General features: G+C 36.5%; 1 protein-coding gene across 1 annotated transcript in view; it reads left to right on the plus strand.

Annotated features, from left to right (window-relative positions):
* LOC134608226 (kinesin-like protein KIFC3) overlaps positions 1-23,989 on the plus strand; it is a 211,384-nt gene that overhangs the window by 95,565 nt on the left and 91,830 nt on the right. The gene's annotated exons all lie outside the window — the stretch shown is intronic.

The following is a 23,989-nucleotide window of genomic DNA, read 5'->3' on the forward strand; positions in this document are numbered from 1 at the left end:
ATAATAACACAGGTAATAAACAGAATAACACAGGTAATAAACCACATAATAACACAGGTAATAAACCACATAATAACACAGGTAATAAACCACGTAATAACACAGGTAATAAACCACGTAATAACACAGGTAATAAACCACATAATAACACAGGTAATAAACCACATAATAACACAGGTAATAAACCACGTAATAACACAGGTAATAAACCACATAATAACATAGGTAATAAACCACATAATAACACAGGTAATAAACCACATAATAACACAGGTAATAAACCACGTAATAACACAGGTAATAAACCACATAATAACATAGGTAATAAACCACATAATAACACAGGTAATAAACCACATAATAACACAGGTAATAAACCACGTAATAACACAGGTAATAAACCACATAATAACATAGGTAATAAACCACATAATAACACAGGTAATAAACCACATAATAACACAGGTAATAAACCACGTAATAACACAGGTAATAAACCACATAATAACACAGGTAATAAACCACGTAATAACACAGGTAATAAACCACATAATAACACAGGTAATAAACCACATAATAACACATGTAATAAACCACATAATAACACAGGTAATAAACCACATAATAACACATGTAATAAACCACGTAATAACACAGGTAATAAACCACGTAATAACACAGGTAATAAACCACATAATAACATAGGTAATAAACCACGTAATAACACAGGTAATAAACCACATAATAACACAGGTAATAAACCACATAATAACACAGGTAATAAACCACGTAATAACACAGGTAATAAACCACATAATAACATAGGTAATAAACCACATAATAACACAGGTAATAAACCACATAATAACACAGGTAATAAACCACGTAATAACACAGGTAATAAACCACGTAATAACACAGGTAATAAACCACGTAATAACACAGGTAATAAACCACATAATAACACAGGTAATAAACCACATAATAACACAGGTAATAAACCACATAATAACACAGGTAATAAACCACGTAATAACACAGGTAATAAACCACATAATAACACAGGTAATAAACCACATAATAACACAGGTAATAAACCACGTAATAACACAGGTAATAAACCACATAATAACACAGGTAATAAACCACGAAATAACACAGGTAATAAACCACATAATAACACAGGTAATAAACCACGTAATAACACAGGTAATAAACCACATAATAACACAGGTAATAAACGACATAATAACACAGGTAATAAACCACATAATAACACAGGTAATAAACCACATAATAACACGGGTAATAAACCACATAATAACACTGGTAATAAACCACGTAATAACACAGGTAATAAACCACGTAATAACACAGGTAATAAACCACATAATAACACAGGTAATAAACAGAATAACACAGGTAATAAACCACGTAATAACACAGGTAATAAACCACATTATAACACAGGTAATAAACCACGTAATAGCACAGGTAATAAACCACATAATAACACAGGTAATAAACCACGTAATAGCACAGGTAATAAACCACATAATAACACAGGTAATAAACCACAGAATAACACATGTAATAAACCACATAATAACACAGGTAATAAACCACATAATAACACAGGTAATAAACCACGTAATAACACAGGTAATAAACCACGTAATAACACAGGTAATAAACCACGTAATAACACAGGTAATAAACCACATAATAACACAGGTAATAAACCACATAATAACACAGGTAATAAACCACATAATAACACAGGTAATAAACCACGTAATAGCACAGGTAATAAACCACATAATAACACAGGTAATAAACCACATAATAACACGGGTAATAAACCACATAATAACATAGGTAATAAATCACATAATAACATAGGTAATAAACCACATAATAACACAGGTAATAAACCACATAATAACACAGGTAATAAACCACGTAATAACACAGGTAATAAACCACATAATAACACAGGTAATAAACCACGTAATAACACAGGTAATAAACCACATAATAACACAGGTAATAAACCACGTAATAACACAGGTAATAAACCACGTAATAACACAGGTAATAAACCACGTAATAACACAGGTAATAAACCACGTAATAACACAGGTAATAAACCACATAATAACACAGGTAATAAACCACATAATAACACAGGTAATAAACCACATAATAACACAGGTAATAAACCACGTAATAGCACAGGTAATAAACCACATAATAACACAGGTAATAAACCACATAATAACACGGGTAATAAACCACATAATAACATAGGTAATAAATCACATAATAACATAGGTAATAAACCACGTAATAACACAGGTAATAAACCACGTAATAACACAGGTAATAAACCACATAATAACACAGGTAATAAACCACATAATAACACAGGTAATAAACCACGTAATAACACAGGTAATAAACCACGTAATAACACAGGTAATAAACCACATAATAACACGTAATAAACCACGTAATAACACAGGTAATAAACCACGTAATAACACAGGTAATAAACCACATAATAACACATGTAATAAACCACATAATAACACAGGTAATAAACCACGTAATAACACAGGTAATAAACCACGTAATAACACAGGTAATAAACCACGTAATAACACAGGTAATAAACCACGTAATAACACAGGTAATAAACCACGTAATAACACAGGTAATAAACCACGTAATAACACAGGTAATAAACCACGTAATAACACAGGTAATAAACCACATAATAACACAGGTAATAAACAGAATAACACAGGTAATAAACCACATAATAACACAGGTAATAAACAGAATAACACAGGTAATAAACCACATAATAACACAGGTAATAAACCACGTAATAACACAGGTAATAAACCACGTAATAACACAGGTAATAAACCACGTAATAACATAGGTAATAAACCACGTAATAACACAGGTAATAAACCACATAATAACACAGGTAATAAACCACATAATAACACAGGTAATAAACAGAATAACACAGGTAATAAACCACATAATAACACAGGTAATAAACAGAATAACACAGGTAATAAACCACGTAATAACACAGGTAATAAACCACATAATAACACAGGTAATAAACCACATAATAAACATGTAATAAACCACGTAATAACACAGGTAATAAACCACGTAATAACACAGGTAATAAACCACGTAATAACACAGGTAATAAACCACATGTGGCAAATCTAGCCACTTCTGGACTATATGCAGTATAGGTTGTCCGTAGGCTGACTGTATGATGTGTTCCGTTAAATGTGTATGTATTGTGCTATGGCCGTTCGCACGCTGGCAGCCGTACGCTGCCAGCGTACCAGCATTCATACGACGAAAACACGGCTATCCTGGCCATTCGCCGTACGAATACGGGCTCCCCAGGTCGACCACACACTCCCAAGTCGTGTGGTACCAAGTAACCGATTGCAACATTGTTGCAATCGGTAATTAAGGGCTCTCCTAGGTGGCCGTCGATCCACTACCGACCATGCGGCGGTCGGCCATCTTGGATCCTTTGTCTCTGCAGCGGTGTTCGGTCGTCGAGAGCCTGGACTTGAAAACGGCTACTCGATGATCCAAGCCCCGCTGGGTTTCCAGAGCGTTCGGGAGTTCCGCGTTCGGTACATTATATGTCCCGTACTTATTCGGTACTTTTAAACCAACTTTCATGTTTAAATATATTATGTGCGGCGTTCGGTCAATTCAGCTGGGATCAGAGCGGTATTCTCACAAAGTGTGCGCTCCGACCCCAGCTATCTACCGAACGTTCGATTATTCCAAAGTACCGAATATTATGTGAATTATGGATTTTAGAGTCAATTGTCGGTTTTGCTACACGAGGGGATAATCCACTTAATCGTCCATTTTAGTGGGAGTATCCCTCTCGTGTCGCAATGCCTGTTGGGAAAGTCACAATGCATGTTGGGAGAAATCCCCTGGATGATCTGTGTGGAAACCCCTTGCATGGGGAACTGTATAAATACGCTGCTTGTGAATAAACCGAGTTAGTTGACTCCCAAACTGTGTTTCGTCCGGTTATTGGGAGGATTGGGAATATTGCCTTGCTTTCTACTCTGACTGTGGATTTCCTGAAGATACCAACGGATGTCGTGGACGGTTATACCGCATACCGTTACAATTGGTGGCAAGCGACGGGATCCGAACCTTACAGCCGAAAAAGCAGCGTTCGTGTAAACTGGAACTACCGAACAAGGAAAGCAAGGGCAATTCGTATGGAGATTGACTACACCATACTGAAACGACAGACTTTAAAAGAGCTACTGGAAGCCAGGGGCAAGATAGCCAGCAACAAATCTAAGGCTGTGCTGATCGCTGAACTAATGGAGGGAGACAGAGCCCGCAGCGCTACACCTCCACCAGCCAAGGAAGAGACCCCATTCCAAAAAGAGCTACGAACCAGGTTGGAGTTTCTGCCGCAACCAGTATCGTTGGAAATGTTGACCGTGATGATATCGGATGTACAGGACTATCTGCTGGCAACCAACCCACCAGCAACCCCACCTAGGGCAGAGTCTGTTACTGCCTCCACCTATGGACAAATAAAGCCCAAAGTCCCACATCACGCCTTTAAAGCGTTTTGTGAAGAAAAGGACGAAATCGATGGGTACTTACAGGATTTTGAGCGGCTGTGCGATTTGCACGATCTGGAACCCGCAGTATGGGTACCGCTGCTGGCCGGTAAATTATCGGGTAGGGCAGCTGAAGCCTACCGTGCTGTACCTCGAGAGGACAGCAAAGATTACCCTAAAGTAAAGAGGGCGATCTTGGAGAGGTATGCTATTACCCCAGAAGCATACCGGCGCAAGTTCAGGGGCTTGCGCAAACCGGAGAAAGATTCTCACGCAGAGTGGGCACACAAGCTGGATCAAGCATCGCAAGGATGGATACAGGCCAGCAACGCCACTAATATGGAGGAGTTACGACAGCTTATGCTACTGGAGCAATTTTTTAATGGCTTGTCCCCAGACGCACAAGAATGGGTGAGAGACCGTAAACCCCTCACCCTACCCGAAGCCGCTAGATTGGCGGATCAGCATTTTGATGCCCGGAGGCATCACGGATCACAGAATAAGGCCCTCCCTCGGATTACCGGGCCACCCCATAATTTTACTCCTACCGGCCCCACCGTACCCCTGCACAGGCCAGCACTGAATACTCCACCACCCCCCTCCCGATACAACGGCCGGGCTAACATTCAGTGTCACACCTGCAAGCAGTGGGGACACATTTCTCGGGAGTGCACCCAAAACCGGAGCCGGCAGGCTTGGAATCAGGTGCGACAAAATTTGGCACCAAGGGCTGCTGCACACCATTACCAGGTAGCCCCCGTCACCCAAGAATTGCTGAGCGCTCAAGTTGAGGAGCCGCTAGGGGTGCTCCACGAAGTAATGTCGGTCCGAGCCACCGACAACCGACAACATCATCGGCAGCTAGTAACCCTAGAGGGCAAGGAGGTACAAGGGCTCAGGGATTCGGGAGCCACTTTGACTTTGGTTGCACCACATTTGGTCCCGGGCGCAACCCACACTGGCGGGTCAGTGGCAGTACGGGTGGCCGGGGGAGCAGTATACCGGCTACCGACTGCCAAAGTACACTTGGATTGGGGTGTGGGAGAGGGGACTGTGGAAGTAGGGCTTATGCAAAATTTACCTGCAGATGTTGTGCTGGGGAATGACTTAGGCCAAATGACTTCCGCTTTTATTCCCCAGACTCCCTATCAGGAGGCACACCCCGTAACCACCCGGCAACAGGCTCGCACCACGGCTACACCGATACACTCTGAGGCTCAGGTAAGAGACCATGCTCCCCAACCGACCCCCATGTCCTGGGATACCCCGACTACCTTTGCGACCGAAGTCCAGACCGATCCCACCCTCCAAGTATATAGGGACCGGGCACAAACAGACCAAACCGGGCTAGAGGGGGAGCGGTACATCTGGGAGAAGGAGTTGTTATACCGTGTCACGACTAAAGATGTGGGGGGGTCTGTCACCCTGACTAACAAGCAGCTAGTGGTACCGCAAAAGTATAGACAGGAGCTGCTTAGAATTGCTCATGACATTCCCTTGTCAGGACACCTAGGGATGACCCGTACCCGGTACCGCTTAACGCATGCCTTCTTCTGGCCCGGCATCTCGCAGGATGTGCGCCAGTATTGCACCTCTTGCGACGTATGTCAGAGAGTAGGTAAACGAGGGGATCGCCACAAGGCCAAGCTATGTCCCCTACCCATTATCGCAGAGCCCTTCAGCCGCGTAGCGGTAGATATCGTAGGGCCCCTGCCAAAACCCAGTCCCTCTGGCAAAAGGTACATTCTGACTGTAGTGGATTACGCCACCAGGTACCCCGAAGCTGTGGCCCTCACTAATATACATGCCGAGACCGTAGCGGAGGCATTAATGAAAGTGTTTTCCCGGGTAGGGTTCCCCCAAGAGATAATCTCGGACCGAGGTACCCAGTTTACGGACGAAGTTACTCAACATATGTGGAAGGTATGTGGCATTAAGCCAATAGTTAATTCCGCCTACCACCCCCAGTCCAATGGGTTATGTGAGAGGTTCAACGGGACACTGAAGCAGATGCTTCGGACGTTCGGGGAGACCCACAAAGACTGGGAGAGGTTTCTACCTCACCTACTCTTTGCTTATAGAGAGGTTCCCCAGGAGTCGACCGGATTCTCCCCGTTTGAATTACTATTTGGGAGGAGGGTGCGGGGACCCTTGAACTTAATTAGGGAACATTGGGAGGGAGAGAGTACTACCAACGAGACCCCTATCATATCATACGTCCTGGAATTCAGGGACCGTCTGGAGGCGCTCACTCAGGCTGTACACACCAACCTCCAGGCGGCCCAGCAACGACAGCGACGCTGGTACGATAGAGGAGCCCGAGACCGCAGCTTTCAGGTGGGACAGAAGGTTTTAATTTTAAAACCTGTCCGCACAGACAAGCTGCAGGCCATCTGGCAAGGCCCATACCAGGTAGTGGAGCAGCGATGCGACACTACCTATGTGATCGGCCCCTGCTCAGGGGTAGGGAAGAGACGCATGCTCCACGTGAACCTGCTCAAACCCTACCATGAGAGGATCGAGGATGTGACGGCCATCTGCGCCTCCTCCTTAGAGGATCAGGAGAACCTACCCTTACCTGACCTACTAGAACCCGAGGCACCGATAGAGCCCTCCCAGGGAGTTCAGCTGGGGGAGCGGCTAAGCGCCCATGAGCGTGCCCAGGTACAAGCGCTGATCGAAGCCAAAGGGGCTACCTTCTCCAATTTACCTGGTTACACTCCGCTAGCCACTCACCGAGTAGACACCCTGGGACAGCTACCTATGAGACAGGCTCCATATAGGGTTCCGGAATCCGTCCGTACCCATATGAAAGCCGAGCTAGATGAGATGTTACAGCTAGGGGTTATCGAACCCTCCGATAGCCCCTGGGCATCGCCGGTAGTCCTAGTACCGAAAAAGGATGGCACCACTCGGTTCTGTGTCGACTACCGGAGGCTAAATGACAAAACGGTGTCTGATGCCTACCCGATGCCCCGGATAGACGAGCTGTTAGATAAGATGGCACGGGGCCAGTATCTCACTACCATTGATTTGTGTAAGGGATACTGGCAAATTCCACTAGCCGATGACGCCGTCCCCAAGTCGGCGTTTGTCACTCCGTTTGGCCTGTACCATTTCAAGGTCATGCCCTTCGGAATGAAAAACGCTCCGGCTACCTTTCAGCGGATGGTAGATCGGCTACTGGACGGGTTCCAAGAGTATGCCTGTGCCTATCTAGATGACATAGCCATCTTTAGCCAGACCTGGGAGGACCACCTACACCACATAGGGGCGATCCTAGATTGTATTGGGGAGGCTGGGTTAACGTTAAAGCCTAGCAAGTGCCACATAGGTATGGCTGAGGTGCAGTATCTGGGACACCGAGTAGGGTGTGGGCAGCAGAGACCCGAGCCAGCCAAGATTGAGGCCGTAGCAAAGTGGCCTACCCCCAGGACTAAGACTCAGGTGCTGGCGTTTTTAGGGACGGCCGGCTACTACCGGAAGTTTGTTCCAGACTATAGCACCCTGGCCAAACCCCTGACGGACTTGACTAAAAAGAACCTTCCCCGACAGGTTGTCTGGGCCCCAGAGTGTGAGCAGGCATTCCAGCAACTCAAAACGGCTCTAACTAATGCTCCTGTGTTGACTGCTCCTGATCCAACTAAAAGATTTCTTGTTCACACAGACGCTTCAATGTTTGGATTGGGAGCAGTACTGAGCCAAGTGGGAGCCGATGGCGGAGAACACCCCGTAGCTTACCTAAGCCGCAAGTTACTACCGCGTGAAGTGAGCTACGCTGCCATCGAGAAAGAATGCCTGGCCGTGGTGTGGGCCCTCAAAAAGTTACAGCCATATTTGTACGGACAACCTTTTTCCTTACTCACAGATCACAACCCGTTAGTGTGGCTGAACCGTGTATCTGGGGACAATGCCCGGCTGCTGCGCTGGAGTTTGGCGCTGCAGCCCTTTGACTTTACCATTCACTATTGGCCCGGAAAACAAAACGGTAACGCTGACGGGTTATCCAGACAGACTGAACTCGAAAAGTGATCTGTGAGTACTCTCCCGGACATCCCCAAGCCGATCCGTTGGGATCAGACTGTGTATGCCGGCTTGGTTCTGGGGGAGCATTGTGGCAAATCTAGCCACTTCTGGACTATATGCAGTATAGGTTGTCCGTAGGCTGACTGTATGATGTGTTCCGTTAAATGTGTATGTATTGTGCTATGGCCGTTCGCACGCTGGCAGCCGTACGCTGCCAGCGTACCAGCATTCATACGACGAAAACACGGCTATCCTGGCCATTCGCCGTACGAATACGGGCTCCCCAGGTCGACCACACACTCCCAAGTCGTGTGGTACCAAGTAACCGATTGCAACATTGTTGCAATCGGTAATTAAGGGCTCTCCTAGGTGGCCGTCGATCCACTACCGACCATGCGGCGGTCGGCCATCTTGGATCCTTTGTCTCTGCAGCGGTGTTCGGTCGTCGAGAGCCTGGACTTGAAAACGGCTACTCGATGATCCAAGCCCCGCTGGGTTTCCAGAGCGTTCGGGAGTTCCGCGTTCGGTACATTATATGTCCCGTACTTATTCGGTACTTTTAAACCAACTTTCATGTTTAAATATATTATGTGCGGCGTTCGGTCAATTCAGCTGGGATCAGAGCGGTATTCTCACAAAGTGTGAGCTCCGACCCCAGCTATCTACCGAACGTTCGATTATTCCAAAGTACCGAATATTATGTGAATTATGGATTTTAGAGTCAATTGTCGGTTTTGCTACACGAGGGGATAATCCACTTAATCGTCCATTTTAGTGGGAGTATCCCTCTCGTGTCGCAATGCCTGTTGGGAAAGTCACAATGCATGTTGGGAGAAATCCCCTGGATGATCTGTGTGGAAACCCCTTGCATGGGGAACTGTATAAATACGCTGCTTGTGAATAAACCGAGTTAGTTGACTCCCAAACTGTGTTTCGTCCGGTTATTGGGAGGATTGGGAATATTGCCTTGCTTTCTACTCTGACTGTGGATTTCCTGAAGATACCAACGGATGTCGTGGACGGTTATACCGCATACCGTTACACCACATAATAACACAGGTAATAAACAGAATAACACCGGTAATAAACCACATAATAACACAGGTAATAAACCACATAATAACACAGGTAATAAACCACGTAATAACACAGGTAATAAACCACGTAATAACACAGGTAATAAACCACGTAATAACACAGGTAATAAACCACATAATAACATAGGTAATAAACCACATAATAACACAGGTAATAAACCACATAATAACACAGGTAATAAACCACGTAATAACACATGTAATAAACCACGTAATAACACAGGTAATAAACCACGTAATAACACGGGTAATAAACCACATAATAACACAGGTAATAAACCACATAATAACACAGGTAATAAACCACGTAATAACACAGGTAATAAACCACGTAATAACACAGGTAATAAACCACGTAATAACACAGGTAATAAACCACGTAATAACACAGGTAATAAACCACGTAATAACACAGGTAATAAACCACATAATAACACAGGTAATAAACCACATAATAACACAGGTAATAAACCACATAATAACACAGGTAATAAACCACATAATAACACAGGTAATAAACAGAATAACACAGGTAATAAACCACGTAATAACACAGGTAATAAACCACATAATAACACAGGTAATAAACCACATAATAACACAGGTAATAAACCACATAATAACACAGGTAATAAACCACGTAATAGCACAGGTAATAAACCACATAATAACACAGGTAATAAACCACATAATAACACGGGTAATAAACCACATAATAACATAGGTAATAAATCACATAATAACATAGGTAATAAACCACGTAATAACACAGGTAATAAACCACGTAATAACACAGGTAATAAACCACATAATAACATAGGTAATAAACCACGTAATAACACAGGTAATAAACCACATAATAACACAGGTAATAAACCACATAATAACACAGGTAATAAACCACGTAATAACACAGGTAATAAACCACATAATAACACAGGTAATAAACCACATAATAACACAGGTAATAAACCACGTAATAACACAGGTAATAAACCACGTAATAACACAGGTAATAAACCACGTAATAACACAGGTAATAAACCACGTAATAACACAGGTAATAAACCACGTAATAACACAGGTAATAAACCACGTAATAACACAGGTAATAAACCACGTAATAACACAGGTAATAAACCACGTAATAACACAGGTAATAAACCACATAATAACACAGGTAATAAACCACATAATAACATAGGTAATAAACCACATAATAACACAGGTAATAAACCACATAATAACACAGGTAATAAACCACGTAATAACACAGGTAATAAACCACGTAATAACACAGGTAATAAACCACGTAATAACACAGGTAATAAACCACATAATAACACAGGTAATAAACCACATAATAACACAGGTAATAAACCACGTAATAACACAGGTAATAAACCACATAATAACACAGGTAATAAACCACATAATAACACAGGTAATAAACCACGTAATAACACAGGTAATAAACCACATAATAACACAGGTAATAAACAGAATAACACAGGTAATAAACCACATAATAACACAGGTAATAAACCACGTAATAACACAGGTAATAAACCACGTAATAACACAGGTAATAAACCACGTAATAACATAGGTAATAAACCACGTAATAACACAGGTAATAAACCACGTAATAACACAGGTAATAAACCACGTAATAACACAGGTAATAAACAGAATAACACAGGTAATAAACAGAATAACACAGGTAATAAACCACATAATAACACAGGTAATAAACCACATAATAACACAGGTAATAAACCACGTAATAACACAGGTAATAAACCACATAATAACACAGGTAATAAACCACATAATAACACAGGTAATAAACCACGTAATAACACAGGTAATAAACCACATAATAACACAGGTAATAAACCACGTAATAACACAGGTAATAAACCACATAATAACACAGGTAATAAACCACATAATAACACAGGTAATAAACCACATAATAACACATGTAATAAACCACGTAATAACACAGGTAATAAACCACGTAATAACACGGGTAATAAACCACATAATAACACAGGTAATAAACCACATAATAACACAGGTAATAAACCACGTAATAACACAGGTAATAAACCACGTAATAACACAGGTAATAAACCACATAATAACACAGGTAATAAACCACGTAATAACACAGGTAATAAACCACGTAATAACACAGGTAATAAACCACATAATAACACAGGTAATAAACCACGTAATAACACAGGTAATAAACCACGTAATAACACAGGTAATAAACCACGTAATAACACAGGTAATAAACCACAGAATAACACAGGTAATAAACCACATAATAACACATGTAATAAACCACATAATAACACAGGTAATAAACCACATAATAACACAGGTAATAAACCACATAATAACACAGGTAATAAACCACATAATAACACAGGTAATAAACCACGTAATAACATAGGTAATAAACCACGTAATAACACAGGTAATAAACCACGTAATAACACAGGTAATAAACCACGTAATAACACAGGTAATAAACCACGTAATAACACAGGTAATAAACCACATAATAACACAGGTAATAAACCACGTAATAACACAGGTAATAAACCACGTAATAACACAGGTAATAAACCACATAATAACACAGGTAATAAACCACGTAATAACACAGGTAATAAACCACATAATAACACAGGTAATAAACCACATAATAACACATGTAATAAACCACGTAATACCACAGGTAATAAACCACGTAATAACACAGGTAATAAACCACATAATAACACAGGTAATAAACCACATAATAACACAGGTAATAAACAGAATAACACAGGTAATAAACCACATAATAACACAGGTAATAAACCACATAATAACACATGTAATAAACCACGTAATAACACAGGTAATAAACCACATAATAACATAGGTAATAAACCACGTAATAACACAGGTAATAAACCACATAATAACACAGGTAATAAACCACATAATAACACAGGTAATAAACAGAATAACACAGGTAATAAACCACATAATAACACAGGTAATAAACCACATAATAACACAGGTAATAAACCACATAATAACACATGTAATAAACCACGTAATAACACAGGTAATAAACCACGTAATAACACAGGTAATAAACAGAATAACACAGGTAATAAACCACATAATAACACAGGTAATAAACCACATAATAACACATGTAATAAACCACATAATAACACAGGTAATAAACCACGTAATAACACAGGTAATAAACCACGTAATAACACAGGTAATAAACCACATAATAACACATGTAATAAACCACATAATAACACAGGTAATAAATCACATAATAACATAGGTAATAAACAGAATAACACAGGAAATAAACCACGTAATAACACAGGTAATAAACCACATAATAACACAGGTAATAAACCACATAATAACACATGTTAAAAACCACATAATAACACAGGTAATAAACCACATAATAACACAGGTAATAAACCACATAATAACACAGGTAATAAATCACATAATAACACAGGTAATAAACCACATAATAACACATGTAATAAACCACGTAATAACACAGGTAATAAACCACGTAATAGCACAGGTAATAAACCACATAATAACACAGGTAATAAACCACGTAATAACACAGGTAATAAACCACATAATAACACGGGTAATAAACCACATAATAACACAGGTAATAAACCACGTAATAACACAGGTAATAAACCACGTAATAACACAGGTAATAAACCACGTAATAACACAGGTAATAAACCACAGAATAACACAGGTAATAAACCACATAATAACACAGGTAATAAACCACATAATAACACAGGTAATAAACCACATAATAACACAGGTAATAAACCACGTAATAACACAGGTAATAAACAGAATAACACAGGTAATAAACCACGAAATAACACAGGTAATAAACCACGTAATAACACAGGTAATAAACCACGTAATAACACAGGTAATAAACCACATAATAACACAGGTAATAAACCACATAATAACACAGGTAATAAACCACATAATAACACAGGTAATAAACCACGTAATAACACGGGTAATAAACCACGTAATAACACAGGTAATAAACCACATAATAACACAGGTAATAAACCACGTAATAACACAGGTAATAAACCACGTAATAACACAGGTAATAAACCACATAATAACACAGGTAATAAACCACAGAATAACACAGGTAATAAACCACGTAATAACATAGGTAATAAACCACGTAATAACACAGGTAATAAACCACATAATAACACAGGTAATAAACCACATAATAACACAGGTAATAAACCACGTAATAACATAGGTAATAAACCACATAATAACACATGTAATAAACCACATAATAACACAGGTAATAAACCACGTAATAACACAGGTAATAAACCACATAATAACACAGGTAATAAACCACATAATAACACAGGTAATAAACAGAATAACACAGGTAATAAACCACATAATAACACAGGTAATAAACAGAATAACACAGGTAATAAACCACGTAATAACACATGTAATAAACCACGTAATAACACAGGTAATAAACCACATAATAACACAGGTAATAAACCACGTAATAACACAGGTAATAAACAGAATAACACAGGTAATAAACCACGTAATAACACAGGTAATAAACCACATAATAACATAGGTAATAAATCACATAATAACATAGGTAATAAACCACATAATAACACTGGTAATAAACCACGTAATAACACAGGTAATAAACCACGTAATAACACAGGTAATAAACCACATAATAACACATGTAATAAACCACGTAATAACATAGGTAATAAACCACGTAATAACACAGGTAATAAACCACAGAATAACACAGGTAATAAACCACAGAATAACACAGGTAATAAACAGAATAACACAGGTAATAAACCACGTAATAACACAGGTAATAAACCACATAATAACATAGGTAATAAATCACATAATAACATAGGTAATAAACCACATAATAACACTGGTAATAAACCACGTAATAACACAGGTAATAAACCACGTAATAACACAGGTAATAAACCACATAATAACACATGTAATAAACCACGTAATAACATAGGTAATAAACCACGTAATAACACAGGTAATAAACCACATAATAACACAGGTAATAAACCACATAATAACACAGGTAATAAACAGAATAACACAGGTAATAAACCACGTAATAACATAGGTAATAAACCACGTAATAACACAGGTAATAAACCACATAATAACACAGGTAATAAACCACACAATAACACAGGTAATAAACCACATAATAACACAGGTAATAAACCACATAATAACACAGGTAATAAACCACATAATAACACAGGTAATAAACCACGTAATAACACAGGTAATAAACCACGTAATAACACAGGTAATAAACCACATAATAACACAGGTAATAAACCACGTAATAACACAGGTAATAAACCACATAATAACACAGGTAATAAACCACATAATAACATAGGTAATAAACCACATAATAACACAGGTAATAAACCACGTAATAACGCAGGTAATAAACCACGTAATAACACAGGTAATAAACCACGTAATAACACAGGTAATAAACCACATAATAACACAGGTAATAAACCACATAATAACACAGGTAATAAACCACATAATAGCACAGGTAATAAACCACGTAATAACACAGGTAATAAACCACGTAATAACACAGGTAATAAACCACATAATAACACAGGTAATAAACCACGTAATAACACAGGTAATAAACCACGTAATAACACATGTAATAAACCACATAATAACACAGGTAATAAACCACGTAATAACACAGGTAATAAACCACATAATAACATAGGTAATAAACCACATAATAACACAGGTAATAAACCACGTAATAACACAGGTAATAAACCACGTAATAACACATGTAATAAACCACATAATAACACAGGTAATAAACCACATAATAACACATGTAATAAACCACGTAATAACACAGGTAATAAACCACATAATAACACAGGTAATAAACCACGTAATAACACAGGTAATAAACCACGTAATAACACAGGTAATAAACCACGTAATAACACGGGTAATAAACCACATAATAACACAGGTAATAAACCACATAATAACATAGGTAATAAACCACATAATAACACAGGTAATAAACCACGTAATAACACAGGTAATAAACCACGTAATAACACATGTAATAAACCACATAATAACACAGGTAATAAACCACATAATAACACATGTAATAAACCACGTAATAACACAGGTAATAAACCACATAATAACACAGGTAATAAACCACGTAATAACACAGGTAATAAACCACGTAATAACACAGGTAATAAACCACAGAATAACACAGGTAATAAACCACGTAATAACACAGGTAATAAACCACATAATAACACAGGTAATAAACCACATAATAACACAGGTAATAAACCACATAATAACACAGGTAATAAACCACGTAATAACACAGGTAATAAACCACATAATAACACAGGTAATAAACCACATAATAACACAGGTAATAAACCACATAATAACACAGGTAATAAACCACGTAATAACACAGGTAATAAACCACATAATAACACATGTAATAAACCACGTAATAACACAGGTAATAAACCACATAATAACACAGGTAATAAACCACGTAATAACACAGGTAATAAACCACGTAATAACACAGGTAATAAACCACATAATAACACAGGTAATAAACCACATAATAACACAGGTAATAAACCACATAATAACACAGGTAATAAACCACATAATAACACATGTAATAAACCACGTAATAACACAGGTAATAAACCACATAATAACACAGGTAATAAACCACAGAATAACACAGGTAATAAACCACGTAATAACACAGGTAATAAACCACATAATAACACAGGTAATAAACCACATAATAACACAGGTAATAAACCACATAATAACACATGTAATAAACCACATAATAACACAGGTAATAAACCACACAATAACACAGGTAATAAACCACGTAATAGCACAGGTAATAAACCACATAATAACACAGGTAATAAACCACGTAATAGCACAGGTAATAAACCACATAATAACATAGGTAATAAACCACATAATAACATAGGTAATAAACCACGTAATAACACAGGTAATAAACCACAAAATAACACAGGTAATAAACCATATAATAACACAGGTAATAAACCACGTAATAACACATGTAATAAACCACATAATAACACAGGTAATAAACCACATAATAACACATGTAATAAACCACATAATAACACAGGTAATAAACCACACAATAACACAGGTAATAAACCACATAATAACACAGGTAATAAACCACATAATAACACAGGTAATAAACCACGTAATAACACAGGTAATAAACCACATAATAACACAGGTAATAAACCACGTAATAACACAGGTAATAAACCACGTAATAACACATGTAATAAACCACATAATAACACAGGTAATAAACCACATAATAACATAGGTAATAAACCACGTAATAACACAGGTAATAAACCACAAAATAACACAGGTAATAAACCATATAATAACACAGGTAATAAACCACGTAATAACACATGTAATAAACCACATAATAACACAGGTAATAAACCACATAATAACACATGTAATAAACCACATAATAACACAGGTAATAAACCACACAATAACACAGGTAATAAACCACATAATAACACAGGTAATAAACCACATAATAACACAGGTAATAAACCACGTAATAACACAGGTAATAAACCACATAATAACACAGGTAATAAACCACGTAATAACACAGGTAATAAACCACGTAATAACACATGTAATAAACCACATAATAACACAGGTAATAAACCACATAATAACACATGTAATAAACCACGTAATAACACAGGTAATAAACCACATAATAACACAGGTAATAAACCACATAATAACACAGGTAATAAACCACATAATAACACATGTAATAAACCACGTAATAACACAGGTAATAAACCACATAATAACACGGGTAATAAACCACGTAATAACACAGGTAATAAACCACGTAATAACACAGGTAATAAACCACAGAATAACACAGGTAATAAACCACGTAATAACACAGGTAATAAACCACATAATAACACATGTTAAAAACCACATAATAACACAGGTAATAAACCACGTAATAACACAGGTAATAAACCACAGAATAACACAGGTAATAAACCACGTAATAACACAGGTAATAAACCACATAATAACACATGTTAAAAACCACATAATAACACAGGTAATAAACCACATAATAACACAGGTAATAAACCACATAATAACACAGGTAATAAACCACATAATAACACAGGTAATAAACCACATAATAACACAGGTAATAAACCACATAATAACACAGGTAATAAACCACGTAATAACACAGGTAATAAACCACGTAATAACACAGGTAATAAACCACGTAATAACACAGGTAATAAACCACATAATAACACAGGTAATAAACCACATAATAACACAGGTAATAAACCACATAATAACACAGGTAATAAACCACGTAATAACACAGGTAATAAACCACATAATAACACAGGTAATAAACCACATAATAACACAGGTAATAAACCACATAATAACACAGGTAATAAACCACGTAATAACACAGGTAATAAACCACGTAATAACACAGGTAATAAACCACATAATAACACAGGTAATAAACCACGTAATAACACAGGTAATAAACCACATAATAACACATGTAATAAACCACGTAATAACACAGGTAATAAACCACATAATAACACATGTAATAAATCACATAATAACACAGGTAATAAACCACATAATAACACAGGTAATAAACCACGTAATAACACAGGTAATAAACCACATAATAACACAGGTAATAAACCACGTAATAACACAGGTAATAAATCACATAATAACACAGGTAGTAAACCACATAATAACACAGGTAATAAACCACATAATAACACAGGTAATAAACCACGTAATAACATAGGTAATAAACCACATAATAACACAGGTAATAAACCACATAATAACACAGGTAATAAACCACATAATAACACAGGTAATAAACCACACAATAACACAGGTAATAAACCACATAATAACACATGTAATAAACCACATAATAACACAGGTAATAAACCACATAATAACACATGTAATAAACCACATAATAACACATGTAATAAACCACATAATAACACAGGTAATAAACCACATAATAACACATGTAATAAACCACGTAATAACACAGGTAATAAACCACAGAATAACATAGGTAATAAACCACATAATAACACATGTAATAAACCACATAATAACACAGGTAATAAACCACGTAATAACACAGGTAATAAACCACGTAATAACACATGTAATAAACCACATAATAACACAGGTAATAAACCACATAATAACACATGTAATAAACCACGTAATAACACAGGTAATAAACCACATAATAACACAGGTAATAAACCACATAATAACACAGGTAATAAACCACATAATAACACAGGTAATAAACCACGTAATAACATAGGTAATAAACCACGTAATAACACAGGTAATAAACCACATAATAACACAGGTAATAAACCACGTAATAACACAGGTAATAAACCACATAATAACACAGGTAATAAACCACATAATAACACAGGTAATAAACCACATAATAACACAGGTAATAAACCACATAATAACACATGTAATAAACCACATAATAACACAGGTAATAAACCACAGAATAACACAGGTAATAAACCACGTAATAACACAGGTAATAAACCACATAATAACACATGTTAAAAACCACATAATAACACAGGTAATAAACCACATAATAACACAGGTAATAAACCACATAATAACACAGGTAATAAACCACATAATAACACATGTAATAAACCACATAATAACACAGGTAATAAACCACATAATAACACAGGTAATAAACCACGTAATAACACAGGTAATAAACCACATAATAACACATGTTAAAAACCACATAATAACACAGGTAATAAACCACATAATAACACAGGTAATAAACCACGTAATAGCACAGGTAATAAACCACATAATAACACATGTAATAAACCACGTAATAACACAGGTAATAAACCACGTAATAACACAGGTAATAAACCACATAATAACACAGGTAATAAACAAAATAACACAGGTAATAAACCACATAATAACACAGGTAATAAACCACAGAATAACACAGGTAATAAACCACGTAATAACACAGGTAATAAACCACATAATAACACATGTAATAAACCACATAATAACATAGGTAATAAACCACGTAATAACACAGGTAATAAACCACGTAATAACACAGGTAATAAACCACATAATAACACAGGTAATAAACCACGTAATAACACAGGTAATAAACCACACAATAACACAGGTAATAAACCACGTAATAACACATGTAATAAACAGAATAACACAGGTAATAAACCACATAATAACACAGGTAATAAACCACATAATAACACAGGTAATAAACAGAATAACACAGGTAATAAACCACATAATAACACAGGTAATAAACCACAGAATAACACAGGTAATAAACAGAATAACACAGGTAATAAACCACAGAATAACACAGGTAATAAACAGAATAACACAGGTAATAAACCACATAATAACACAGGTAATAAATCACATAATAACATAGGTAATAAACAGAATAACACAGGAAATAAACCACGTAATAACACAGGTAATAAACCACATAATAACACAGGTAATAAACCACATAATAACACAGGTAATAAACCACGTAATAACATAGGTAATAAACCACATAATAACACAGGTAATAAACCACATAATAACACATGTAATAAACCACATAATAACACAGGTAATAAACCACGTAATAACACAGGTAATAAACCACATAATAACACAGGTAATAAACCACATAATAACACAGGTAATAAACCACACAATAACACAGGTAATAAACCACATAATAACACAGGTAATAAACCACATAATAACACAGGTAATAAACCACGTAATAACACAGGTAATAAACCACATAATAACACAGGTAATAAACCACATAATAACACAGGTAATAAACAGAATAACACAGGTAATAAACCACATAATAACACATGTAATAAACCACATAATAACACAGGTAATAAACCACATAATAACACAGGTAATAAACCACGTAATAACACAGGTAATAAACCACAGAATAACACAGGTAATAAACAGAATAACACAGGTAATAAACCACATAATAACACAGGTAATAAACCACATAATAACACAGGTAATAAACCACATAATAACACAGGTAATAAACCACGTAATAACATAGGTAATAAACCACATAATAACACAGGTAATAAACCACGTAATAACACAGGTAATAAACCACATAATAACACAGGTAATAAACCACACAATAACACAGGTAATAAACCACGTAATAACACAGGTAATAAACCACGTAATAACACAGGTAATAAACCACGTAATAACACAGGTAATAAACCACGTAATAACACAGGTAATAAACCACATAATAACACAGGTAATAAACCACAGAATAACACAGGTAATAAACCACGTAATAACACAGGTAATAAACCACGTAATAACACAGGTAATAAACCACATAATAACACAGGTAATAAACCACGTAATAACACAGGTAATAAACCACGTAATAACACAGGTAATAAACCACATAATAACACAGGTAATAAACCACACAATAACACAGGTAATAAACCACGTAATAACACAGGTAATAAACCACGTAATAACACAGGTAATAAACCACGTAATAACACAGGTAATAAACCACACAATAACACAGGTAATAAACCACGTAATAACACAGGTAATAAACCACGTAATAACACAGGTAATAAACCACGTAATAACACAGGTAATAAACCACATAATAACACAGGTAATAAACCACAGAATAACACAGGTAATAAACCACATAATAACACATGTAATAAACCACATAATAACACAGGTAATAAACCACGTAATAACATAGGTAATAAACCACATAATAACACAGGTAATAAACCACACAATAACACAGGTAATAAACCACGTAATAACACAGGTAATAAACCACGTAATAACACAGGTAATAAACCACGTAATAACACGGGTAATAAACCACATAATAACACAGGTAATAAACCACGTAATAACACAGGTAATAAACCACACAATAACACAGGTAATAAACCACATAATAACACAGGTAATAAACCACGTAATAACACAGGTAATAAACCACATAATAACACAGGTAATAAACCACATAATAACACAGGTAATAAACCACATAATAACACAGGTAATAAACCACGTAATAACGCAGGTAATAAACCACGTAATAACACAGGTAATAAACCACGTAATAACACAGGTAATAAACCACGTAATAACACAGGTAATAAACCACATAATAACACAGGTAATAAACCACAGAATAACACAGGTAATAAACCACATAATAACACAGGTAATAAACCACATAATAACACAGGTAATAAACCACGTAATAACACAGGTAATAAACCACGTAATAACACAGGTAATAAACCACGTAATAACACAGGTAATAAACCACGTAATAACACAGGTAATAAACCACATAATAACACAGGTAATAAACCACATAATAACACAGGTAATAAACCACGTAATAACACAGGTAATAAACCACGTAATAACACAGGTAATAAACCACGTAATAACACAGGTAATAAACCACGTAATAACACAGGTAATAAACCACATAATAACACAGGTAATAAACCACATAATAACACAGGTAATAAACCACGTAATAACACAGGTAATAAACCACATAATAACACAGGTAATAAACCACATAATAACACAGGTAATAAACCACATAATAACACAGGTAATAAACCACGTAATAACGCAGGTAATAAACCACGTAATAACACAGGTAATAAACCACGTAATAACACAGGTAATAAACCACGTAATAACACAGGTAATAAACCACATAATAACACAGGTAATAAACCACATAATAACACGGGTAATAAACCACGTAATAACACAGGTAATAAACCACATAATAACACAGGTAATAAACCACGTAATAACACAGGTAATAAACCACATAATAACACAGGTAATAAACCACGTAATAACACAGGTAATAAACCACGTAATAACACAGGTAATAAACCACATAATAACACAGGTAATAAACCACAGAATAACACAGGTAATAAACCACATAATAACACAGGTAATAAACCACATAATAACACAGGTAATAAACCACGTAATAACACAGGTAATAAACCACGTAATAACACAGGTAATAAACCACGTAATAACACAGGTAATAAACCACGTAATAACACAGGTAATAAACCACATAATAACACAGGTAATAAACCACATAATAACACAGGTAATAAACCACGTAATAACACAGGTAATAAACCACGTAATAACACAGGTAATAAACCACGTAATAACACAGGTAATAAACCACGTAATAACACAGGTAATAAACCACGTAATAACACGGGTAATAAACCACATAATAACACAGGTAATAAACCACATAATAACACAGGTAATAAACCACGTAATAACACAGGTAATAAACCACGTAATAACACAGGTAATAAACCACGTAATAACACAGGTAATAAACCACGTAATAACACAGGTAATAAACCACGTAATAACACAGGTAATAAACCACGTAATAACACAGGTAATAAACCACGTAATAACACAGGTAATAAACCACATAATAACACAGGTAATAAACCACGTAATAACACAGGTAATAAACCACGTAATAACACAGGTAATAAACCACGTAATAACACAGGTAATAAACCACGTAATAACACAGGTAATAAACCACATAATAACACAGGTAATAAACCACAGAATAACATAGGTAATAAACCTATATTACCAGGTATTAACCAGGTAATAGACCAGGTATTAACGCAGGTAATAGACCAGGTATTAACCAGGTAATAGACC

This window comes from Pelobates fuscus, chromosome 4, assembly GCF_036172605.1.
Source record: "Pelobates fuscus isolate aPelFus1 chromosome 4, aPelFus1.pri, whole genome shotgun sequence".
NCBI lineage: Eukaryota > Metazoa > Chordata > Amphibia > Anura > Pelobatidae > Pelobates > Pelobates fuscus.